The sequence below is a fragment of the Rhinoderma darwinii genome, chromosome 4 (assembly GCF_050947455.1).
Source record: "Rhinoderma darwinii isolate aRhiDar2 chromosome 4, aRhiDar2.hap1, whole genome shotgun sequence".
Taxonomy (NCBI): domain Eukaryota; kingdom Metazoa; phylum Chordata; class Amphibia; order Anura; family Rhinodermatidae; genus Rhinoderma; species Rhinoderma darwinii.
The window spans coordinates 98,842,561-98,857,988 of record NC_134690.1 but is presented as its reverse complement, the minus strand read 5'-3'; positions in this window follow the sequence as shown (position 1 = coordinate 98,857,988).

The following is a 15,428-nucleotide window of genomic DNA, read 5'->3' as shown; positions in this document are numbered from 1 at the left end:
TCCCGTGCACTTAGACAGCATAGGGACCGCCGCCCAGTTGTACCCCGTCGCCTAGAGCGGGTCGTTGCAAGTAGGCAGGGACAGGGCGGTGGGTAGATTAGGGCTCACTTTCCCTTCACCTCCTTCCTGCCATTACATAATTACAAGCCCTTACCTAGTCTACCATCCCTCCTACGCTGACGCTATCATGGACCCCCTTGAGACCCTGACCCAGCAGATGCAGGGCCTCTCCCTACAGGTCCAGGCCCTGGCCCAGAGGGTCAACCAGGGTGACGCTGCCTTAGTAGTTCCCCTCACCTCACCTCTAGAACCCGACCTCAAGTTACCTGACCGGTTCTCAGGGGACCGTAAGACGTTTCTCTCCTTCCGGGAGAGTTGCAGACTGTATTTCCGCCTAAAACCCCACTCCTCAGGTTCCGAGAACCAGCGGGTGGGTATCATAATATCCCGACTCCAGGAAGGGCCCCAAGAGTGGGCCTTCTCCTTGGCTCCATGACGCCCCTGAACTTTCCTCTGTTGATCGTTTTTTCTCTGCCCTCGGACTCATTTATGACGAGACTGACAGGACTGCTTTAGCCGAGAGTCAGCTGGTGACGTTACGTCAGGGTAGGAGACCGGTGGAGGAATACTGTTCTGATTTTAGAAAGTGGTGCGTAGCTTCTCGGTGGAACGATCCGGCCCTAGATGCCAGTTTAGGTTAGGATTATCTGACGCCCTGAAGGATCTGCTGGTTAGCTACCCCTCTTCTGACTCCCTTGACCAGGTTATGGCCCTAGCAGTACGACTTGACCGACGTCTCAGGGAACGTCAGCTGGAACGCTTCAATGTGCTCCCCTCTGACTTTTCTGCGATCCCCCCCGAGGTCCCGTCTCCTCGCCCCTCCACGGAGGACTCGGAGGTACCTATGCAACTCGGGGCCTCCATGTCCCCTCGACAACATAGGGAGTTTCGCAGAATGAATGGCCTCTGCTTCTACTGTGGGGACGACAAGCATCTTCTGAACACCTGTCCCAGGCGCAAGAATAAAAAGCCGGAAAACTTCCGCGCCTAAGTGATCATCGGGGAGGTCACTTGGGCGCACAGGTATTTCCCGTTAATGTGAAACGCAATAACATTTTGCTTCCCTTTCAGGTCTCGTTTGCTGGCCGGTCGGCCACGGGCAGTGCTTTCGTGGATTCTGGCTCATCTGCTAATATCATGTCTGTGGAATTTGCTATGTCTCTAAAGATGCCATTTATTGATTTACCTTATCCTATCCCTGTAGTAGGTATCGACTCAACTCCCCTTGCTAATGGTTATTTTACTCAGCATACTCCTGTTTTTGAACTCCTGGTTGGCTCCATACATTTGGAGCAGTGCTCGGTACTGGTGATGCAGGGATTATCGTCTGATCTGGTATTAGGTCTTCCCTGGTTGCAGTTGCATAATCCCACGTTTGATTGGAATACTGGGGATCTCACCAAATGGGGTAGTGAATGTCTTATGTCATGTCTTTCTGTTAACTCTATTTCTCCCCGGGAGGAGGTAAACACGCTTCCTGAGTTTGTTCAGGACTTCGCCGATGTGTTTTCTAAGGAGGCCTCCGAGGTGTTGCCCCCCCATAGAGATTACGATTGCGCCATCGATTTGGTGCCTGGTGCCAAGCTTCCTAAGGGTAGGATATTTAATCTTTCATGTCCTGAACGTGAAGCTATGAGGGTGTATATCCAAGAATGCTTGGCCAAGGGTTTCATTCGCCCCTCGACTTCTCCTGTAGGTGCTGGCTTCTTCTTCGTGGGGAAGAAGGAAGGTGGTCTTAGGCCGTGCATTGATTATCGTAACCTGAATAAGGTCACCGTAAGGAACCAGTACCCACTTCCTTTGATTTCTGATCTTTTTAATCAGGTTCAGGGAGCCCAATGGTTTTCTAAGTTCGATCTACGGGGGGCATATAACCTTATCCGCATCAAAGAGGGGGATGAGTGGAAAACTGCGTTCAACACACCCGAGGGTCATTTCGAATACCTGGTCATGCCCTTTGGGTTGTGTAATGCCCCTGCTGTCTTCCAGAATTTTATTAATGAAATCCTGAGAGATTACCTGGGTAATTTTCTTGTTGTGTACCTTGATGACATACTGGTGTTTTCCAAGGACTGATCCTCCCACGTGGAGCATGTCAGGAAGGTGCTCCAGGTCCTTCGGGAGAATAATCTGTTTGCTAAGACTGAAAAATGTGTCTTTGGGGTACAGGAGATACCATTTTTAGGGCAAATCCTCACTCCTCATGAATTCCGCATGGACCCTGCCAAGGTTCAGGCTGTGGCGGAATGGGTCCAACCTGCCTCCCTTAAGGCGTTACAGTGTTTTTTAGGGTTCGCCAACTATTACAGGAGATTTATTGCCAACTTCTCGATCGTCGCTAAGCCTCTTACGGACCTTACTCGCAAGGGTGCTGATGTCCTCCATTGGCCCCCTGAGGCCGTCCAGGCCTTTGAGACCCTCAAGAAGTGCTTTATCTCGGCCCCCGTGCTGATTCAGCCCAACCAAGAGGAGCCATTTATTGTGGAGGTTGACGCATCCGAGGTGGGAGTGGGGGCCGTCTTGTCCCAGGGTACCAGCTCCCTCACCCATCTCCGCCCCTGTGCTTACTTCTCTAGGAAGTTTTCACCCACGGAGAGTAACTATGATATTGGCAACCGCGAACTTCTAGCCATTAAATGGGCTTTTGAAGGGTGGCGGCACTTCCTGGAGGGGGCCAGACACCAGGTAACGGTCCTTACGGATCACAAGAATCTGGTTTTCCTAGAATCGGCCCGGAGGCTTAATCCTAGACAAGCTCGGTGGGCACTATTCTTTACCAGATTTAATTTCTTGGTTACCTATAGGGCTGGGTCCAAGAATATTAAGGCTGATGCCCTGTCACGTAGTTTCATGGCCAATCCTCCTTCCGAGAAGGATCCTGCTTGTATTTTACCCCCTGGTATAATCGTTTCTGCCACGGATTCTGATTTAGCTTCTGATATCGCGGCTGATCAGGGTGCAGCTCCCGGGAACGTCCCTGGGGACAAACTATTTGTTCCCCTGCAATACCGGCTAAGGGTACTCAGGGAAAACCATGACTCCGCTCTATATGGTCATCCTGGCATCTTGGGCACCAAACACCTCATCACCAGAAACTATTGGTGGCCTGGGTTGCCTAAAGACGTTAGGGCTTACGTCGCCGCTTGTGAGGTTTGCGCTAGGTCCAAAACCCCTAGGTCCCGACCTGCGGGCCTACTACGTTCCTTGCCCATTCCCCAGAGACCTTGGACCCATATCTCCATGGATTTTATCACCGATTTGCCTCCATCTCAGGGCAAGTCGGTGGTGTGGGTGGTAGTAGACCGCTTCAGCAAGATGTGCCACTTTGTGCCCCTTAAGAAGCTACCTAACGCCAAGACATTAGCTTCTTTGTTTGTGAAACACATCCTGCATCTCCATGGGGCCCCAGTCAATATCGTTTCTGACAGGGGGGTACAATTTGTTTCCTTATTTAGGAGAGCTTTTTGTTAAAAGTTGGAGATTAATCTGTCCTTCTCCTCCGCCTTCCATCCCGAAACTAATGGCCAAACGGAAAGGACTAACCAATCCCTGGAACAATATTTAAGGTGTTTCATCTCTGACTGTCAATTCGATTGGGTCTCATTCCTTCCCCTTGCTGAATTTTCCCTGAATAACCGGGTCAGTAACTCGTCAGGGGTCTCCCCGTTTTTCTGTAATTTCGGGTTTAACCCAAGGTTCTCCTCCGTTTCCCCTGGTTGTTCCAATAATCCTGAGGTAGAGGATGTTCATCGGGAACTGTGCACTGTCTGGGCCCAGGTTCAGAAGAACCTAGAGGCGTCCCAGAGCGCACAAAAGATTCAGGCGGATAGTAGACGTTCTGCTAACCCCCGGTTTGTCGTCGGGGATTTGGTCTGGTTGTCGTCCAGGAACTTGCGCCTTAAGGTCCCGTCCAGGAAGTTTGCTCCCCGATTTATTGGACCTTATAAGATCATTGAAGTCCTCAACCCTGTATCCTTCCGTCTGGAGCTGCCCCCATCCTTTCGCATACATGACGTCTTCCATGCCTCCCTCCTTAAACGCTGCTCCCCGTCCTGGTCCCCCTCGAGGAAACCTCCTGTTCCCGTTCTCACCCCTAAGGGGGTGGAATTCGAGGTGGCCAAGATTATGAACAGTAGGATGGTACAGGGCTCCCTCCAGTACCTGGTCCATTGGAGAGGATACGGGCCGGAGGAGAGGACTTGGGTACCTGCCCGTGATGTTCACGCTGGGGTATTGATCAGGAGGTTCCACCTTCGCTTCCCTACTAAACCGGGTCCTCTTAGTAAGGGTCCGGTGGCCCCTCATAAAAGGGGGAGTACTGTTAGGGTTCTGCCAGGTACTACGTCTAGGTATACTCCTGGGATTAATCAATCCACACCTGAGGCCAGACCTGTTCGACTGACACCATCTCCCACCAACCAGGGTGGCAGGCTCAGGAGTGGGAGAGCCTATCGCGGCCTGGTCAGTCGGAGTTAGCTCCGCCCCCTGTCCTTTATTACCTGCCGTGTTCTCCTCCTCAGTGCTTGTAATTCTTCCGGATTCCTGGCCCTACTGCTGCTTGCTCCAGCCTGTTTCTGCCGTGCTTCTGCCTTGCTGCAGTTCTGCTTAACCTGCTTGCTTTGCCTCTGGCTTGCTTCCTCCTCCGTGCTCACTTGGGTATACTCCACTTCATCCTGGTCCGGACTACTCATTCACCGCTCCGTTTCCTCGCGGCGTTCCGTGGGCTACTGCCCCTCCCCTTGCGTGTTCCCTGTTTGTTCTCCCGTGCACTTAGACAGCGTAGGGACCGCCGCCCAGTTGTACCCCGTCGCCTAGGGCGGGTCGTTGCAAGTAGGCAGGGACAGGGCGGTGGGTAGATTAGGGCTCACTTTCCCTTCACCTCCTTCCTGCCATTACACACTGTATGATCTGCAGCGAGATCTTTTTTTTGTTAAATAGCAATTCCCAGCATAACCTAACCATTGTTCAGGCTATAGTGAGAGCTGTTGTTTTATGTCGTATAAGTATATACAGTAGGGGTTAAACTGAAATTGCAAATGATCTCTATACTGAACTGTATTCGTTCTGGTGCTGTATATATGTACTGAGCTCGGTTCTGGTGCTGTATATATGTACTAAGCTTTGTTCTGGTGCTGTAGTGAGATTGGTTCTGGGTCTGTATATTTGTACTGAGCTTCGTTCTGGGGCTGTATATATTTACCTTCTCTTAAGGTAAAAGTAGATGTTAGAATCAACTTTTACCTTAAGAAACGGTAAATATATACAGTAAAAACTGAACCAAAAAAAACATGGAGGTTTTTTTCCAATTCACCCATTATATGGTACTTTAAATGGTGCCAATAAAAACGACAGCTCCTCCCACAAAAAAATAATCAACTGTCATGTCAGGTTCCCGTCAGGATGTAAATGCTGTGCTATTGCGTTCGGTATTCTTACCGAGGAGGCTCCAACGCAGATGTGAATGAGGCTTATGATGTGAATAGGCTCCACACATAGCCACGAGCCAGAATTGATCCATGGAGTCTGAGAGCTCAGATGACCGTATTCAAATGGCCTGTAGCATTCTATAGATTTCCAGAGAACTCTGGTACAATATTTTGAGAAAAGAGCATTGACCCGAAATGGAAATTTCTAAATGGAACTGAAGGAATTTGGGCGTGCTAAAGTTTGGAAACTGGTTTAAGTATAAGCTTATGGATTCCACCAATCCAGCAGTTGCACCAATGTGATCTTCTGACGGGCATTTATGAGTAGGACTTTAATATTTATGTCCCAAACAATAGACAACTATTGTTCCTGAGAAAACTATTAAAAAAAATAGGAAAAGAAGAATAATTGGAATGTAGAAGGTGACTTCAATGCGGCAGTATGTTGCTAATTGTTCCAACAATGGCACTACAAAAAGACCTCAAATTTAGTTTTTTATGAATCAATACAATTTTGCATGACATATGGCGGTATTTAAATGGAGCCGCTAGTTACTTTACTCTTTTCTCTAATAGATACACCTCATTTTCATGTATAGGTATCTTTTTAATTCGTTCTAATTTAATTTAAAATAGCCAAAAGGGACAGATTGATTCAAGCTCAGACGGTACTTCGGCTCTGACGAAAATAAAATAAAAAATTTCTGCCAAATGGACTCTTTTTTTTCATTAGATGATGATAAACACAAAATAGAGAATTGAATAATATCATTTTTCTCTGTAAATAGCAATAAAGGGGTGTCAGATGCAACATTGTCGTGTGTCCATATGACCTACTAAGGCTGGAGTCCCACACAGTGTAAACACTGCAGAATGTCTGCAGCAGAATTCTGTGCAGGACTTCTGCAGCATCTACAGTAGCAGCAAAATAGATGAAATCTTGCAAACCTCAGCCACACGCTGCAAAAAAAAAAAAACACAGAAAAGCCACGTGGTAAGGGTTCTGCGGTGCGAGTTTCAAATCTGCAGCATGTGAATTTATGCTATCTATTATGAGAGGAAATTCTGAGTGTTTGGCCCATAGACTTCAGTGGGGAGCTATAAAATTTAGCACTAAATAGTTAGTTGAGTTTTCTTGTGTTTTGTACAGCGTTTACACAGGAAAGACCACTGAAAATCCACAGGTGCACATGAAGTTTTCGATAATAAATACATTAGTCACTAATTCCACATGTAAAACTGCTATGAAAAAAATGCACTATTTTCTGCAGAATTCTGTGACTAAATTACCTGAGGTTTTGTGAGATTCTGCAGTTGATTTTCTATTGCAGAAAATCTACAGCATATCCTGCCTGTGGGAACATACATACCCTAAGGCTGGGTTCACACGACCTATTTCCAGAAGTAATGGAGGCGTTTTACGCCTTGAATTACGTCTGAAAAAACGGCTCCAATACGTCGGCAAGCATCTGCCCATTACTTTCAATGGGCTTTACGATGTACTGTGCCGACGACCTGTCATTTTACGCGTCGCTGTCAAAAGACGGCGCATAAAATTACAGCCTCGTCAAAAGAAGTGCAGGACACTTCTTGGGACGTAATTGGAGCCGTTTTTCATTGACTCCAATGAAGAACATCTCCAAATTACGTCCGTAAAAGACACCCCGCAAAGCGCGAGTACATGCAATTACGTCTGAAATTTAGGAGCTGTTTTCTCTTGAAAACAGCTCCGTCATTTCAGACGTAATTGAAGTTATAGTGTTTGCACATAGGCCTCGTGCACACTTCCGACACCGTTTTCACGGCCGTTTGTGACGTATCCGTGTGCCCGGTTTAGCGGCCGTGTGCACTCTCGTGTGCACTCCGTATTTCCGTTTCCGAGCGCCGAGTATGGTACTGTCCAGGGTGCTGAAAGAGTTAATGGGCTGCACTGATCGGCGGTAACTCTTTCAGCACCCTGGACAGTACCATGCTCGGCGCTTGGAAAATAAAATTTAAATTAACTAAAAAATAAAAAATAAGTTCATACTTACTTTGCTCCTGTCCTGCCTCCGGCCTCCACGTTTCATCCATGTCACCTCTGCAGTCAATCACAGGCTGTAGTGGCGGTCACGCACGTCAGGATGATGTCAGAAGGCCGGCCTCCAGGGATGACGCTTCATCCCATGTGACCGCCTCTGCAGCCAATCACAGGCTGCAGCGGCCTCTGCAGCCAATCACAGGCTGCCGCGTCATACAGAAAGGTCAGACTGGAGGAAGAAGAGGGACTCGTCACCAAGACAACGACCGGGTACGTATGAACTGCTTTTTATTTTATTTTTAATCAGCAGCCTCTTTTCTCTATCAGTGATTGATAGAGACAAGTGGCTGCCGATTAGTGTAATATTTCTGTAATGTATTTCTGCCCGCCAGGCCGTTGCTAGGCAACGGCTCCGTCACACACGGACGGCACACGGATGCCTTCCGTGTGCCTTCAGTTTTTTTGACGGCCCCATTGACTTGCATGGGCCTCATGGTCACGGAATCTCGGACCAAAGTAGGACATGCTCTACTTTGGATCGGAACAGAGCAACGGGACCGTCTAAAAAACAGAAGTGTGCATGGCCCCATTGAAATGAATGGGTCAGGGTGCTAGCCGTCAGAAAAACGGCTAACACCCTCAAGAAAAACACTGAAGTGGGCATGAGGCCATACCCTAAGGCTTCATGCCCACTTCAGTCTTTTCCTTCAGGGTGCTATCCGTTTTTGTCACTGATAGCACCCTGAACCCATTCATTTCAATGGGCCCATGCACACTTCAGTTATTTAAACTGATCCGTTGTTCCATTACGTCAAAAGTAGAGCATGTCCTACTTTGGTCAGTGATTCAGTGACTGTGTGGCCCATAGAAATCAATGGGTCAGTCAAAAAACGGATGGCACACGGAAGGCTTCCGTGTGCCGTCCGTTTTTGAATGATCCCTTTCCATAGCAACGGCAGGGCCTGCCAAAGTTCACAGACTCACAGACTACAGTAAACATTCATTCCTGAAGATGGATGTGGAGAGACTCATAGCATTGGTGCATGATCACCCAGAACTGTGGGATACGCGGGCAGAATGCTACCACGACCGCTATAAAAAGGACACCGCGTGGGAGGAACTTGCCAAGGAGCTTTTGTCGCACCGATGGCAGCAGGGAACTAGTGCCCAGCGTCACAAAATAAGTAAGCAAATGCACACATTTCACTCCAAAAATCCCAAAAAAACAAAGCAAGCCAAGCAGAGTAATCTCAAACTGTTCTCTATGCTCTGAAAGCTACAGAAAACAGCACCAAAAACTTCTTGTAACCTTTCTATGGGTATTTCCTGGGACATGTGACAAGTTCAAATGAAGTTTACCTTCCGTTTTTCCGTTTAAAAAACGGAAGCACAACATCCGTGTAAAATGGAAACACGGAACGGAAACTGAGTGCACATGGAAACCACACGGAAACAAAAACGGACACACAGATGCGTCAAAAACGGCCAATAAAACGGTGATGGAAGTGTGCATGAGGCCTAAGATTATATTCACACTACTGTGAAAAAAAATGGCCATTAAAAACTGCTCAACTGCCAGTTTTTCATTGCCGTTTTGCATCACTGTGTCTCCAAATTTTCATCCAGTCCGTCTGTCCGTTTTTAATCCTTTTTGAATCCGTTTTTCATGGCTGTTAAAAAAACTGATGAATTTCGTTGGTCAGGTTTTTTTTTCCCAGCCCCCTGAAAACACAAAAAAGGATGCCACACACCATCCTTTATATGATGCCACACACCTCCCTGTATATGATGCAACACTGCCACACACCTCCCTGTATATGATGCCACACACCTCCCTGGAAATGATGCCACACAGCCTCCCTGTAGATGATACAACACAGCCTCCCTGTAGATGATGCCACACAGCCTCCCTGTAGATTATGCCACACAGCCTCCCTGTAGATTATGCCACACAGCCTCCCTGTAAATTATGCCACACAGCCTCCCTGTAGATGCCACACAGCCTCCCTGTAGATGATGCCACACAGCCTCCCTGTAGGTGATGCCAGACAGCCCGACATGAATGCCCTACGTACTCACCGATGCAGCGCTGTCTTCCTCTGGTATGGTCTCTCGTCTTCACAGGATCTGCGAAGGTGACGTGATAACACACTCACTGATGCAGCGCCGTCTTCACGTGTGGTCTCTCGTCTTCACAGGATCTGCGAAGGCGGCGCAATGACGTCATCGTGTCTCATTCGCAGAACCCGTGAAGAATAGCGACCATACCTGAGGAATATAGCGCTGCATCGGTGAGTATGTCATCGTGCCGTCGATAGCCAGCAAGGGAAAAAGTAGTTCCCTTGCCAATCCCCATGTCACAGATCCATTTTGAATGGTTGTTACATGTATTGACAGCCGTTAAAAACGGATCCATTGACCTCTATGGGGGCCGTCTGGCCGTGAATACGGCCAAAAATAAGTTAGGTCCTATTTTTTGACGGCCATTATTCACGGGTCGTTAAAAAAATGCCTGTGTGAATACACCCATAGAACATCATTGTTCTGAAAACGGCTGTACGACAGACGTTCAAAGAACGGCTGTTGCATGGCCGTTTACCACTGTCGTGTGAATAAGGCCTTAAGAGGATTATGCTTACAGCTAACTGTAAGGATTCATGCACACGACCGTGCATTATGGTCCGCTTATTATCCGCAATTGCGGATAGTATTGGATAAATTCTATTCCATGGGCTAATGCATACGACCGTGGTTTCCAGGGTCCGTGCATTGGCCTGGAGTCCGGACCGCAAAAAAATAGGATAAGTCATTTTATGGGCCACATTTGTATGTGCACGGTCCATGATAACAATCCGTGTGCATGAGGCCTTAAACTGGGCTTATACCATGCAGATTTGCTGCAGATTTTGCCTGCATTTAATTAAGCCAATACTTGAATTGGATCCAGGGGAGCAGACCTATAGGCCTTTGGCTGGGTTCACACAACCTATTTTCAGGCATAAACGAGGCGTATTATGCCTCGATTTACGCCTGAAAATAGGGCTACAATACGTCGGCAAACATCTGCCCATTCATTTGAATGGGTTTGCCAACGTACTGTGCAGACGACCTGTAATTTACGTGTCGTCGCTTGACAGCTGTCAAACGAGAACGCGTAAATTGACTGCCTCGGAAAAGAAGTGCAGGGCACTTCTTTGCAACGTAATTTGAGCCGTTCTTCATTGAAGTCAATGAAGAGCAGCTCAAGATTTACGAGCGTCTAAGACGCCTCGCATAATGCGAGGAGGAGCTTTTACATCTGAAGCGAGGCAGCTGTTTTCTCCTGAAAACAGTCTGTCTTTTCAGACGTAAAAGCCTCTCATCGTGTGCACATACCCATACTGTATATATCTCTTCTGTTAAAGGGAGTCTGTCACCAGAACTTCGTTTTGAACTAGCAGTATGCTAATGTAGTTCATGCTAACCTGATTTTAAATGTGTTTTCCTTGTTCCCCAGGGTGCCTGCTTTGCATTAAAAACACTCTCATTAAGTTTATGCAAATTAGCATTTCAGTTCAATGAGGGCATGTCCGTTGCACCAAAATGTCATTGCCCTGATCAACACCACTCCATCCCTGCTTCTGTGATTGACATGGGCCAGGAAGCATACTCGGCGAGTTCCTGCATCTTAGTCGGCGCATGCACAGTATAAACAATATGTCCGTTGGTGTAATCGGCACTGCTGCGCATGCGCTGTTGATGTAATCAGCGCATGTGCAGTAGTGCCGATTGCAACATCTACAAGGGGGGACCCCACGTCGTTTCTTTTTTAAAAAATTATAAAAAAATTACGTTGGGTCCCCCCCATTTTCATAACCAGCAAGATACAACACAGCAGCAGCCTAGCATTACCAGGGTGGGAAGGGCCACTGTTTTTGGCCCTTCCCAGCCCCATAATACCAGCCTGCGGCCGCCCTAGTACCCAGCCATCAATACGTATGGTTGGGTACTGGATCGTACCTGGCTTTTCCCGATACCCCTGGTGGTGGTGGGTAATAATGAGGGTTAGTGCTAGCCTTTTTACTGGCTAACACTAAGCCCCGCCTTAGTAATGGACGTCGTCAAACAGACAACTGCCATTACCCAGGCACTAATAAAGTATTAAAAAAACACAGAGACATAAGAAAATATTTTTATTGAAATAAAAACTCCCCCACACAATCCTCGCTAACCATTTTATTTAAACAAAAACGGTAGCTCATCGCAGTAGTCCACCGTATCTACGATGTAGTCCAATAGGTCCAGCGGAATCTTAAAAAAAATAAAGTTAGACCTCTATCATAGCCAGAGGCATAGCTAGGTGCTCCCGGGGCAAAGATTCAGTTTGGCACCCCCCCCCAACCTCTTTCCCGACATCTCCTTCCCCCTCACCGTGTTTGTTTTCTCTACCAATCGACGTGTCATTTCTTTTAATGTAACGCGAGCATAAAAACATTTGTACATTTGTAAAGGATCTGCCAGGCACTGCGGGGTTAACTCCCAGAACTAATCAGTCAGCACCTGAGAATACATCCCTGAGACTGACTCCTGCTTCCACCATTCAGGCTGGCAGGCTTAGGAGTGGGAGAGCCTATCATAACCTGGCCAGACTCAGCTAGCTCCCGCCCTCGGTCTATTTAAGCCTGCACTTCCTGTCCCTCGGTGCTTGTTATTGCTTTTGTTTCCTTCCTTGTGGTTCCTGGCCCAGCTACAGCTCCTGCTATTTTTGATCCTGCTCCATACCGACCCTGGCTTACCGACTACTCTTCTGCTTTTCGTTTTGTACCTCGCACACTCCTGGCTTGACTCGGCTCGTTCACCACTCTGGTTGCTCACGGTGTTGCCGTGGGCAACGGCCCCTTTTCCTTGCTTGTGTTCCTTGTATGTTTGTCGTGTTTGTCGTGCACTTACTGAGCGCAGGGACCGCCGCCCAGTTGTACCCCGTCGCCTAGGGCGGGTCGTTGCAAGTAGGCAGGGACAGAGTGGCGGGTAGATTAGGGCTCACTTGTCCGTCTCCCTACCCCCTGCCGTTACATAATAACAAGCCCATACCTAGTCTACCCCTGGTCCCTGACACCACTATGGATCCCCGTGAGACCCTGGCTCAGCAAATGCAGGGTCTCTCCCTACAGGTCCAGGCCCTGGCTCAGAGGGTCAACCAGCCTGATGCTACCCTGGTAGTTCCCCGCACCGCACCTCTTGAACCCCACCTCAAGTTGCCCGACCGGTTCTCAGGGGACCGGAGGACTTTTCTCTCCTTTCGGGAGAGTTGTAGGCTTTACTTTCGTTTAAAGCCTCATTCCTCAGGTTCTGAGAGCCAGCGGATGGGTATAATTATGTCCCGGCTCCAGGAAGGGCCCCAAGAGTGGGCCTTCTCCTTGGCTCCTGACGCCCCTGAACTTTCCTCCGTTGATTGTTTCTTTTCTGCTCTCGGACTTATTTATGACGAGACTGACAGGACTGCCTTTGCCGAGAGTCAGCTGGTGACCTTAAGTCAGGGTAAGAGACCTGTTGAGGAGTATTGCTCTGACTTTCGGAAGTGGTGCGTAGCTTCTCGGTGGAATGACCCTGCCTTAAGGTGCCAGTTTAGGTTGGGTCTGTCGAATGCCCTGAAAGACCTGCTAGTTAGCTATCCCTCTTCTGACTCCCTAGACCAGGTTATGGCTTTAGCGATACGACTTGACCGACATCTCAGGGAACGACAACGTGAACGTTTATGTGTTTTCTCCTCCGACTCCCCCATGATGCCTCCCGAAGCTCCGTTGCTTCGTTCCTCCCCGAAAGATTCAGAGATACCTATGCAACTCGGGGCCTCCGTGTCCCCCCAACAACGTAGAGAATTCCGCAGGAAGAATGGTCTCTGCTTTTACTGTGGGGACGACAAGCATCAAGTGAACAACTGTCCTAAGCGTAAGGTTGCAGCCAGAGAACTTCCGCGTCTAAGTGATCATCGGGGAGGTCACTTGGGCGCACAGGTATTTCCCGTAAATATGAAACGTACTAAGATCTTGCTTCCCTTTCAGGTCTCTTTTGGTGGTAGGTCTGCTACCGGCAGTGCTTTCGTGGATTCAGGGTCCTCTACTAATATCATGTCTGTGGAATTTGCTATGTCCCTTGCTATGCCTCTTATTGATTTGCCTAAACCTGTCCCGGTAGTGGGTATCGACGCCACTCCTCTTGCTAATGGTTATTTTACACAGCATACCCCTGTTTTTGAACTCCTTGTTGGCTCCATGCATTTGGAGCAATGCTCTGTACTGTTGATGCAGGGATTATCGTACGATTTGGTGCTAGGTCTTCCCTGGTTGCAGTTGCATAATCCTACGTTTGACTGGAATACTGGGGAGCTAACCAAATGGGGTAATGAATGTTGTACGTCATGTTTTTCTGTTAATTCTATTTCTCCCCCTAAGGAGGCGAATACGCTACCCGAGTTTGTTCAGGACTTCGCTGATGTTTTCTCTAGGGAGGCCTCCGAAGTGTTACCTCCTCATAGAGAATACGATTGCGCTATCGAATTGGTACCAGGAGCTAAGCTTCCTAAGGGTAGGATATTTAATCTTAATTGTCCCGAACGTGAAGCTATGAGAGTGTATATCCAGGAATCCCTGGCCAAGGGTTACATTCGTCCCTCTTCTTCTCCGGTAGGTGCTGGCTTCTTCTTCGTGGGGAAGAAGGATGGTGGTCTTAGGCCATGCATTGACTACCGTAGCCTGAATAAGGTCACGGTAAGGAACCAGTATCCCCTTCCTTTGATTCCTGATCTCTTTAATCAGGTTCAGGGGGCCCAATGGTTTTCTAAATTGGATCTACGGGGGGCGTATAACCTTATTCGCATCAAAGAGGGGGATGAGTGGAAGACTGCGTTTAACACGCCCGAAGGCCATTTCGAATACCTCGTCATGCCCTTTGGGTTGTGTAATGCCCCTGCGGTCTTCCAGAATTTCATAAATGAGATTTTGAGAAATTACCTGGGGATTTTTCTGGTAGTGTACCTTGATGACATACTGGTGTTTTCCAAGGACTGGTCCTCCCATGTGGAGCATGTCAGGAAGGTGCTCCAGGTCCTTCAGGAAAATAAACTGTTTGCCAAAACCGAAAAATGTGTGTTTGGGGTACAGGAGATTCCATTTTTGGGTCAAATCCTCACTCCTCATGAATTCCGCATGGACCCCGCCAAGGTTCAGGCTGTGGCGGAATGGGTCCAACCTGCCTCCCTGAAGGCGTTACAGTGTTTTTTGGGGTTTGCTAATTATTACAGGAGATTTATTGCTAACTTCTCGGTCATCGCTAAGCCCCTTACGGACCTCACTCGCAAAGGTGCTGATCTCCTCCACTGGCCTCCTGAGGCTGTCCAGGCTTTTGAGGTCCTTAAGAAGTGCTTTGTCTCGGCCCCGGTGCTGGTTCAGCCCAACCAAATGGAGCCATTTATCGTGGAAGTTGACGCATCTGAGGTGGGAGTGGGGGCTGTCTTGTCCCAGGGTACCAGGTCCCTCACCCATCTCCGCCCCTGTGCCTACTTCTCCAGGAAGTTTTCGCCAACTGAAAGTAACTATGATATTGGCAACCGCGAACTCTTAGCCATTAAATGGGCATTTGAAGAGTGGCGCCACTTCCTGGAGGGGGCTAGGCACCAGGTAACGGTCCTTACCGACCACAAGAATCTGGTGTTCCTAGAATCTGCCCGGAGGCTAAACCCGAGACAAGCTCGATGGGCGTTATTTTTTACCAGATTCAATTTTTTGGTTACCTATAGGGCTGGGTCTAAAAATATTAAGGCTGATGCACTGTCGCGTAGCTTCATGGCCAGCCCTCCTTCGGAGGAATATCCTGCTTGTATTTTGCCTCCAGGTATTTTCATTTCCTCGATCGATTCTGATTTAGTCTCTGAAATTGCTGCTGAT